Source organism: Protopterus annectens, chromosome 1.part0 (genome assembly GCF_019279795.1).
Source record: "Protopterus annectens isolate FY-2018-M chromosome 1.part0, PAN1.0, whole genome shotgun sequence".
Classification (NCBI taxonomy): Eukaryota; Metazoa; Chordata; order Ceratodontiformes; family Protopteridae; genus Protopterus; species Protopterus annectens.
The window spans coordinates 645457448-645469733 of NC_056725.1; positions in this window are offsets into that span (position 1 = coordinate 645457448).

Sequence of the window (12286 nt, forward strand, 5' to 3'; positions counted from 1 at the left end):
GACTTAACTTTTTTATGGCACAAATTTGACTGTCGTAATTAACATTAAGTAATGTTCACACATGCTTATATTGTGATCAGGTTCTAAACAGAAGTGTCAGTGTCTCATCTAGAAGCACAACCAACTTTTTTTTCTTTTAAACACCTTTACTGAATTATCACTTCTGACATAGGCAAATTTACATTTATATAAAAGTAATCAAACTATATTAACAAGTTCACATTTGCAAACATTATACTTCACATATATTGCTATATATGATATAGCCTAAGCAACATCACATAAATTATTTAATTCCTGCCCTTTCTTTTTTTTTTAACAAGAAACATCTTTATTAAATTATCACTTATCACATAGGCAATCATACATTTATATAAATAAAAACAAACCATACTGACACAATCCTAGTTGCAAGGATTTTACATCACAGACCATACTGACACAATCCCAGTTGCAAACATTATACATCACTTATAATCTACTCAATCAGTTTTAGTCAAACATTACATAGCTCATTTAATTCCTGCCGTCTTTTAAACTTCATTCCTCCCCTGTATGTATGTATTGTACCCACAATTCCAAATTTTTCCTATGTAATTTGCTCCTACCCTTTTCTAAAGATCCCAGTTCCAGTTGCTTTATCTCTGTTACCATATTCACTAATTCTAGTAACATTCAATTAGATTTCAATTTCTATTTTCTAGTAATTGCTTTTTTGGCAGCCGCCATAATTAGACTCAACAAGGCCTTACTATGTCTAGGCAATTCAGATTCTGTATCATAGCTCAGAAGAATCATTTCCCTTGTTACACCAATCTGCCCATCCAGCATCGCTGACAGAGTAGTCTGCATGGAATCCTCAAAGTCTGCCAACCCATTGGACTCCCAGAAAGTACGTTCCCAATTACCTCTTTCTTCCCTGTCACACCTCCAACATTTTCTGTCTACCTGAGGAAAGATTCTCTGGAGTCTACTTGGTATATAAAAATATCTGTGTAAACATTTCCAAGCAAAAATCCTAAATCGTCTAGATTTTGTTGCATTTTTGGGAGGCATACATATATTCCCCATTGTATCTTTTTGTATTGCTTATCCAATCTCTCTTCCTAGTCCTTTCTGACCTCCTCTGATTCTTATAATTATCCTGCAATATTGTACATGCTCTACTAATCATTCCTTTTTAATGGCAGCTTCTGTTCTAGATTCTACTAAAAACTCTACCAGTGCTGGTTTTTCATTTAGGACCCCTATATTTCGTTCCCTTTGCCTATACTCTGATATCAATCCTTGATAGGGAAGGTGATCTCTAACGTGCAGTCCAAATAAATTCTTGGCATCTTCCCATTCTATCACCTTTCCCTCTCTAGATGTTTGCTCCCATTACCCTGATTCCTTTGCCAGTTTTCTTCAATAAATTCCAGCCCCCTCTTGCCTATTGTCTGTATCCCTAATTGCAGTCATCCCTATTGGCAGAATCTCTTTTCTCAATTCCCACCTTGGCTTAGTGCATAGAATATTTTCTGCTACTTTATTAATATAATATTCTGTATGGTTATTGTTATTCTCCTTAAAGGTCTGCATCCAAAATCCCAATCTTTCCTTGTTTCTTGAGCTTCCCCCACCTTTTCATCATCATCCCTTTCAACTTTGAATTAATAGTTTTCTGCTTGTGCTATGTATAGGAGCCTTGGCTGTGTTGCTCTGAACTACCCCTTCAAAACAGGTAATCCCAATCTGCCCTGTTCTATTGTAAGAATCAGCTTATCCCACTTGGCATTTGCCATCTTCATCTCCCAGATATAGTCCTTCAGCTCTTTGTTAATTGTCATCCACAAATTCTCCACTAGTTGATAAAACTATGCCTGACCCAAGTATAAGACTAAATGGACTAAAATCATTTTAACTGTACATTTCTTACTATCCATATCCATATCCATATAACAGAACTTCCATTGTCTCAGTTTTTGTATTATCTTTTGTTTAGTCTCTTCCCACATATCCTTAGCTGCCACACTAGAATCATTTTTAATCCATATTCCTAGATACTTCATTTTATCATGTCCCCATAAACATGGATATTGCTGAACCAATTCATGTGTGGGTACACAATTTACTGCTATTGTCTTTGTTTTAGCTTCATTAATTTTGTATCCTGAAAAGACTTGAAACTGTCTCAGAATGTTGAACAACACTGTAATGTCCCTTTCTGGTTTTGTCAGGTATAAAATAATATCATCTGCAAATAGAGATAGCTTTTCTTGACTACCATACCAATTATATCCTTGAATTTCTGAGTCCCTTATTTTCTTTGCCAGTGGTTCTAAATATAATGCAAATAACAAAGGGGAAAGAGGACATCCCTGTCCGGTTCCTCTGCTCAACCAGAAATTATCAGAGAGAAATCCACCCACTTTAATTTTTGCTTTCTACGCTCCATATATCCTCCTAATAAACCTTATAAGTTTATCAGGGATTGCAAATTCTTCCACTGCCCTGCTCAAGAAGTCCCAACTTACTCTGCATCAAGACCGACAAACAACAGTGGTATTTTCTTACATTCTGCTTCCCTCTGGATCATCAATGTTTTGTTAATGTTGTCAAATGTTTGCCTCCCCTCCGCAAAACCATAATGACCCATATCAATCAATTTTGGCATCACGTTTGCCATTCTTTTAGCCATTATAAACATAAACACTTTATAACCATGCAAAAAACAGCCCAACAGTCACCAGGTGTCCTCACGGAAGAAAGATGCAAATCCAAAAAAGAACAAAGCAGCAAAGACAAGACTCCAGCTTCTTAAAAATGCAGTCTGCTTTAATGATACACAAGCGCTTTCACTAAATGCTTCATCAGGTGTAACACAAACATTAAAAACACACCTTTTATACTAAACCACATGACACTCTAATCAACATTTAAATACATATCATCATATAACCTAACAATTCATTAATTAATTTAGTTAGTGTTAAAACCACCTAAAAGTACATAAGGAACATAAATGTACGATGAAATACAGCTAAAACATGTAAGAGAACTGCATGAAAATAAAAATAATAAAAACAGTAATAAAACCTTTTCATCTTTGTAAAGGTCTATTTTTAACATAGGTCTCATAGGTATATGATCATTCAGACCATGTCCTACATTTGCTCTAAGTCTTACTGTCCAATTGGCCTCCATCTCTTCAGTCTTATTTCTAACATCTCCCCCTCTTTTGCTTACATAATTCCTTCCTAGTACCATGAATTTAAATTTATGATGCTCATTTGTTTCTGTAACACGTTTTGCTAAGGCATTAAAAGTGCTTTCCTTCTTAATATGATAGATATGTTCTCTAATTCTATCTTTTAAAAATCTATCTGTTTTTCCAACATAAAATTTGTGGCACAGCTGACATATGGCCAAATAGACTACATGACAGCTATTACAGTCAGCACTAATTCTTAAAAAGAACGTTTCACCCGAATCAGGATGTTTAAAGACTGTCTCTTCTGCTATAAAGAGACAGTATTTACATTTCTTACATGGTTTTGTTCCTATATTTCCTTCATTTCCTACCAAATCTCTGCTAGTGCATAATCTCCTTTACAGAGATTTTTTTATTTTTGTATGTATACTGAGGCTGAGAATCTAGAAACTTACTAATCTGACCATCTGTGGTTAAAATGTTCCAATGTTTATTGATAATTCTGGTATAATTTTTTATGTTTCTAGAATAACTCAGACATATTTTCATATTGCTTCTTCCTTTTACCCCTAGTTGGTTCTTCTCCTTGTCACACCTCTCAGAGATATATGGTTTTGCCATGGTGTCTCTTAAATTTACAATCTGCTTCATTTTGCTATTAATCATCTGTTCATCATATCCCCTTTCTTTCAACTCAGAGCTTGTTATGTGCATTTGTTGCTCATAGTCTTCTAGTCTAGCATTCAACCTAGAAGCTCTGAAAAATTGATTCTGTGCTACATTCTCAAAAATGAAATTTGGGTGCATGCTATCTTTAGACAAAAGTCTATTAACATGACATTCTTTTCTATGGATTTTTGAACTTAATTGACCTGTACTATCCCTTATAACTGTTAGATCTAAGAAGCTTATGTCAGTATGAGACCAACTGGCAGTGAACCTAAGGAAAGGTGTTGCATTATTAAGATAATTTACAAATTCAGTCAGATTCAGGTGAAACCTTCTTTTTAAGAGTTAGTGCTGACTGTAATAGCTGTCATGTGGTTTATTTGGCCATATGTCAGCTGTGCCACAAATTTTACGTTGGCAAAACAGATAGATTTTTAAAAGATAGAATTAGAGAACATATCTATCATATTAAGAAGAAAAGCACTTTTAATGCCTTAGCAAAACATGTTACAGAAACAAATGAGCATCATAAATTTAAATTCATGGTACTAGGAAGGAATTATGTAAGCAAAAGAGCGGGAGATGTTAGAAATAAGACTGAAGAGATGGAGGCCAATTTGATAGTAAGATTTAGAGCAAATGTAGGACATGGTCTGAATGATCATATACCTATGAGACCTATGTTAAAAAATAGACCTTTACAAAGATGAAAAGGTTTTATTACTGTTTTTATTATTTTTATTTTCATGCAGTTCTCTTACATGTTTTAGCTGTATTTCATCATACATTTATGTTCCTTATGTACTTTTAGGGGGTTTTAACACTAACTAAATTAAGTAATGAATTGTTAGGCTATATGACAATATGTGTTTAAATGTTGATTAGAGTGTCATGTGGTTTAGTATAAAAGGTGTGTTTTTAATGTTTGTGTTACACCTGATGAAGCATTTAGTGAAAGTGCTTGTGTATCATTAAAGCAGACTGCATTTTTAAGAAGCTGGAGCCTTGTCTTTGCTGTTTGTTCTTTTATGGACTTTATAATCATGGTTTAATATTGAAACAGGCCTGTATGAAGCTAGATCTGATGGAGCTTTACCCTCTTTAGATCTTACAGCTACCACTGCTTTCTTTCAGGATGTTGGTACTTCTCTTCTTAAAATACCATTAAACAAAACCTTCCATATCTTTATCAGTTCTTCCCTACTAGCTTTCAAACATCTACAAGAATACCATCTATTCCTGGGGACTTTCTGTAGATTGGTTATACATCATCATTTTATCTCATCTCCTCCTATCCTAACTGTTAGTAATTGAGCCTCATCTACCTCTAACCTTGGCATAGTTCATTTTTACATAAATATTTCCATTTGTACCTTTTCTTGATTTCCATATTTCTCTGCGTTATACAGACTTTCACAGAATTTCCAAAATATTTCTAATACCTCTATAGAATCTCGTTACCTTCCTTGCTATAGGCTCACTAAGCTTGGTGACAGCCCTTTCTACTTTCTGTCACCTCAATCATACTGCTAAAAGTTTTTGTGCTATAGAGTTATTATCAAAAACAGTTGCTTAACAGCAGTCTTTCTAAACTCATGCATATTATTGAGGTAATCCCTCATTTTCTCTTTTGCATTCTTCGGATGATCCTCTTCTTGTTCTTGGAGATTCTCCCTATTCTGCAATACTTTAACATTTGTCAGCCCCTCTAAATAATTCTTGTTGCTTCTTAACCACATTTCCTTTTCTTTTATTTCCACCATATTTTTAAACTCCACTTTAATTGTATCATACTCCCTAGCTACATTTTAAGAAGAAATTTCTATCTTTTGTAATAGCTCCTGAATAATTTCCACTACCCATTCCTTAACTCATTACATCCGAGTGATGCCTTCAGGTGCATCTGCAGTTAACTCCTACTGACGCCTCTAGGTGTCAAATATTGCTCGTTTATATTTGTGTCGATAATTCCAAAACCATGCTACATACATGGTTTTAAATGATTTCATCTTAAAGCTTACACAATGGCAAACTCAACTGCATGAATATTTAACCTCTGTTTAATATAGGTAAATAGATATTCCCCGGGATTCATGAAGCTCGGCGCAAGGCCGGCGTAAGGGCTGTGCCGGCGGTGCAGTGAATAGCTGGTGTAGTAGCGCCATATGCATAGTAATGAGAGTGCGCCGCAACCACAGACACGTGCATAGTGTACGTGAGCGAGCCCAAGTAGGATGCGTCCGGAGGCGTGGCTAAGCCGGCAGGCGGTGAGCAACCTAATGTGCTGACTGCCACGGTCCGCCCATAATAGTAATGGCAGCAGCCAGGGCCCGTGCAGAATGAAACGCACATAGAGTATGCAACATAGTACCCGTCCCAACTAAACGGAGAAGCAAATACAACCCACGAAGCCCTAAGTGTACCCGTCCAAGGAGCAAAGGATACGCCTAAGACCGCGTTCGTCCCACAATGCACCGTCAGTGGTCATACCCAGAGAAGGTGTACCGCAGCATGTCAGTGCACCGCACCGACATAGGAGTAGCGACTAAGGTTACCACCTGTCCCACTTTGCGAGGGGCAGTCCCTCTATGGGCAGTTGTGTCCCGAAAAAAAATATTACAAATGGCAAATGTGCTAAGATTGTAGGACATAATGATATCCCGTATTTAATGTAATGGTTGCATGAATTGGTTATTTCTGTAACTGAAATATCTCAATGTCACAAGAAACAGAATAAGCAACCAAACTGCCACAACAATAAGCTTTTATTTAGACAAACAAGTGAAGTTCTATGCTATATAGTGACCGTGTGTATGTGTTGGCCTGTAAAATCAGATGTGAGTCCCGAAAATATCCCACCTTGGCAACTGGAAAAGGTGGCAACCCCAGTAGCGACATGGGCATGGTCACCAGGGTTACCAGCTGTCCCAATCTGCCATGGACAGTCCCTCATTGGACAGTTGTGTCCCGGCAAAACTCGAAAAACTGGCAAATGACCTGAGATTCCCTGCCAAAAATATTCCCACAATATACCTGTAATAGTAGCATAAAACATATATTTTGTATATGAAACACATACATGGCATAAGAAACTGAATAAGGAACCCAAATGCTAACAGAATAAGCGTATAGTATGGCAAACAAGTGAAGTTCTGTCAACTCCACTTGCCGTGGGTATGTGTTGTCCTGCAAAATCCGATGTTTCCACAAAACATGTCTCACTATGGGCATTGGAAAAGGTGTCAACCATAATGGTCACAAGCAGTAGTGAGAGTACATAGCCGGGTAGCTGTGTCGACACAACAACAGGAAGGAACCAAGATACCCTAAACACAGGCAAACATGTGCATAGCAACATATCCCACACCCAGCAACGTGTCTGTCGCATACACAGGATGGCGTATGTTTAAGTGTAATATCCAGAAGCAGAACCCATGCATGCAGATGTAATACACAATAGCCTCATTGTAGCATGTAAGTCCCACCCATGTACACCTGTGCACCCAAACCAGCTAGCATCCTTGTGCAGCTATACACCTACACACAATGTGCATACCTGAAATGTGGTAAGAAGTATGTGTTAGGCAGTGCCACGCGGGCAAATACGTACCCCACATGTCACCAACCCACCCCAGGTACAGATATGGAAATGGCTGCATGTGAATGTGTGTGCAGAATGTGTACATCCCGCATGTGGAATGTACCCGACAAACCATATAGGTTTGCACATGCCACGGTGCACATAACTGTACACATGTGGACAAGTCGGGTTGTTGAACCACCGCATCGATGATTAGCTATGCAGAGAAGTCAAACACATATAGCGGAACATGTGCCTACCAAACAGGACGTCCTAACAGGGTGCTACAGGCAAAGAAGGGGAAGGTGGGACATCACATGTGGAGAGTAGCGTTGCCGGACGGCCAAATACACATGGTCAAGGTAAAGGACGGAACAACATGCATATGGCCGGATGGATGTTGTTAGAAAAATATATATAGAAACACACAGGAAGTGCCAGTTTAGAATCAAAATACTATATAATGCATTGAATTGTACCGTACAATATGGTAGTAGAAATGATCATGCATGTAATTGTTGAAGCTAAGCTGTAGTGTGATCGAATTCTGACCCTGGCGGTAACCAGTACAGCAGGCTTATGTCTCTCAGCATTAATTATCTGCTGGGTTACAGAAAAATGAATGTATGTACATGCATAACATCACCCCTTCCCCTGAGGAGGATGGCCTTGTGAGCACTATCGAAGATTGAGTACAACTCCTTACCAGAGAGACAAAGGAACGTAGTAAGAAATGAACTAACTACTGTATCGGAACAGTCCAGGGTCCTTGAAACAGCTACAATCACAGAAGGACACTGTAATTGACCAGGTGCCTTGCAAGGCTGTGTTATTCTCATGGGAAAACATTTTAAAAGCACGACCTCAGCACCCACGTATGTATAGACTATTGCGGACCATAGTGATGGAAATGCCCTGTGACCGACCACGTCAGTAAGGTGGGCAAAAGCTGATTGTAAACACTATATAAAGAAATTGCTTACTGTATAGAGTCAGACAAAACTCTCATACTTGGACTGTATATTATATTGCCTGCCTGTGTACACTACTAAAACGTTGTGAACCCGAGCTTCCTGTGTTATTGACTGTCACTTAGAAAAGCCTACTGATCACTACAGTCTGGTTTTAACAACTTATTTGACATTGTGGTCCTTCTTAGCCGGAATTCCCTTGGTAAGCTACAGGTCAGAGTGCATGTGTGGTTAGACATCTGCGTAGAAGAATTTGCCTAAATGGTTCTTCTTGAATGAAAAGACCTCCGACTGAATTGTTGTGTGTAAAGAGGCTGTCCACTGTCTGATCTGTGGCTGAAAAGCGGAAAACTGGATCCCAAGAAGAAAACGTGCAGTCATAAACAGGAGGCTCAGGTAAGGAGGGTTTGTCTCTTTGTGTCTATTGTAGATCAGGGACCAGACTACATTGTATTTCTGTTAACAGTTGTGATAGCAGGTCGAAGACCAATCCAAATAGTGTTAAATCTGGACATAGATCAGGGAACACAGAGTAGAGTAAATAGTCATTGTAGACACTACAGTGGATACAGGGAAGGAGATACCACATGGTACGAGAGAAGGGTACGTAACAGTCGTGTAGAGGATATGCGAGATTAGTGCACAAACAGATCATGTGAACCGCGTTTGACGGGTGACGTGAAGTATATGCAATCGCAGAGAGCACATAATGTGAGATATTCTGCAAAATGGGGTAATAAATATGTCATTGATGGTATATTAGACAAAATATCGTTACTGAAACATTGGAATCTCTGAAAATGTGATGCAGATGTTCTAGGGTAACCACCTGTCCCACCCTGTGAGGGACAGTCCCTCTTTGGCCAGTTGTGTCCTGCAAACAAATCAAACAAATGGCAAATGTCCTGATATCTCAGGACAAATATTTCTCAGATATCTCTTCAAATGGTAGCATAAAACAGTAATTTTGTATCTGGAACAACAAAATATCATAATAAACAGAATAAGCAACTGAAATGCTACAAGAATTGGTAGCTCGCCTGGCAAAAAGTTAATTCCTGTCCTATGTACTGGCCATGGGTATGTTTTTCCCTGGCAAATTACACGTTCCACACACCAATGTCCCACATTGTGCATTTGAAAAGGTGGCAGCCCTAAGATGTGCAGGCGACAAAACAGCGACAATTGGGTATCCGTCAAGCACATAGGTGGATTGAGGTAGTGAACCGAAGGGAACAGAACACTAAAAATGCGAAAGCATCATACGTACACAGAGAAGATCATAATACACTAGTAGCGACAGCCCCCCCACCCCCCTACCACCTCCGATACCACATCCAGGATATGAAGCGGGAGGGCAGGCTAGTCCCCACACGTTACCCTGTGGCAACAAAGGTATCACAACCACCAAATGTAACAGAAGCTATTGAAACCACATCCTGAACTCGTAACATACCTAGGGACACTCGAGTAAGAAGACAGTCACTAGAACAGAGTGAGGATATCTGTCAATTAATTGAAGTACCGAACCCTCATGCAGGACAAGAAGGCCAGGACCCAACTCCCTTAGTGTATAGACCGTGGACACCAGAAGATATCTGTAAAGTCACAGAGGGAATTCCCCATCTACAAAGTAATCGCTATTCACCATGCAATACCCCTGTATCTTCTGATCGGAAAACAAAGGGGGAATGGAGGATGGTACAGGATTTACAAGCTGTAAATCATGTAATAATACCTAGGGTACCGATGGTGCCAGACCCACACACAATATTGAATGCTATGAACACGCCACAGAAGTATCTTACCGTGGTACATATAAGCTATGCTTCCTTTGCAATACCTATACATCCAGATAGTCCGTATTGCTTTGCATTTACATTCAGGGTAACAGATACAGCCATACCCGGCTATCGCAGGGATACTGTGAAAGTACAACGGCATTCCCACAGGAGATGGCTAGCAACATTTCGCATGTTTACTCCACCCGGGGCCAGTCAAGTTCTACTTTATGTGGATGATATTCTGCTTGCGGCCCCTACCCAGCAGCAATGTATGGAAGATACAATAGCATTATTGAGATATTCAACAGAACAGGGACATAAATTAAGCAAGCATCAATTGCAACTACAGAGAATACAGGTCAAGTACCTGTGATATGTGGTATCCAAGGAGGGTAGAACATTACATGACGATAGGAAGGTAGCAATTTCACAAGCACCCAAGCCAACTACCAATAAGGGAATGAAGTCCTTTCTGGGCCAACTAACATTTGTCAAAGCTGGTTACCAAACAATGCTTTGGAATCCTCTATTGTCTGCCTTAATCTTTAATACACCTATGGCAGCACAACATATACTACACTGGATTCCAGTAGCAGAAACAGCTTTCTGCAGACTAAAACGATTGATAGCTTCAACATCTGTATTAGGTCTCCCGAATAATCATAACACATGTTGTCAGACTGTAGATTGTAAGCGGAGATATATGACGTCAGTCTTGATGCAACAGCATGGAAGTAAGCAACGCTCCATAGCTTACTACTCATTGCAGTTGGACACTGTGGCATGGTCAGTGCCACATTGTGTACAGGCAGTTGTTGTAGCACCCATGGCAGTACAGGCCCCAGCCTTAATGTTATTATTCCACCCTCTCACTGTGAGAATGTCTCATGCAGTTGCGATCATTCTGCTGCAAGAGAAGATAGCATTCCTGACCCGTGCTAGACATTTGTCTTGTTTGACCATACCACTGAGTCAACCTGATATGGTGATTGAACATTGTACAACATTAAACCTATCAACGTCACGTCCGACACCTGTGTATGGCACACCACACAGTTGCATATATGAAATGGATGAAATAACTCCACACAGACATGATATCACTGATATACCCTTAGATGATGCAGAGGTGACAGTTTATGTGTACGGATCATGTAGACAGAGTCCTACAGGAACGAATCAAGTAGGTTATGCAGTAGTTATTGATAATGAGATTGTAGACGCCCAACCCCTGCAGCATAACGTGTCTGCTCAAGCAGCAGAATAGATAGCTTTAACACGTGCTTGTACTCTAGCGAAAACTGATGTGTGGACATTTATACCGATAGTCAGTATGTTGTCTGTACAGTGCATGTTTATGAGCAGCGGTGGAAGAATAGGGGAATGATAACATCCACCGGTAAACCGATTAATCATGCGCAATTGATCTTGAATGCATTAGATTCCATTCAGTTACCCACTAAAGTAGCTAATTGTAAATGTGCAGGTCATAGAAAGCAACAGGATAACAGTAGGAAAGGTAAGGCACGAGCTGATGCAGCTGCAAAACAAGCAGCCTCACAGTTGGAAAGTGTCTGTTTGAATGAGGAATGACAATCCTCAGACATTCTAGATGTAGAAATGTTACAAACAATGCAAACATCAACTACGAAAGCAGAAAAGCCGACGGGTATGACGCGGAGCAATCCTTGAAGACGGACTGCACATATCCACAGTGAGAAAGCCAATATTAACGCCTAATGTATTCAGATATGCGGCTTTGTGGAGCCATGGGTAGAGCCATGTCTCAACAGGGGGGATGGTACAGTTGGTTAACAGAATACCCCTAACATACGGAATTAGGAACCACATACAAACATCATGAGCAGCGTGTCACATTTGCAGTAGACATCATGCACAGGAGCATTTAAACCGAAGGGAGTGAGTTTACCTACACCACCATAACCGTTCCGTACTATTTGTATGGAGTTCATACATCTGAATAAATGTGAAGGGAAGTAATACTGTTTAGTGATTACACATATATATAATCAAAATGGGTAGAAGCATTCCCAACCATGAATCCGGATGCAGCAGCAGTGGCAAAGGT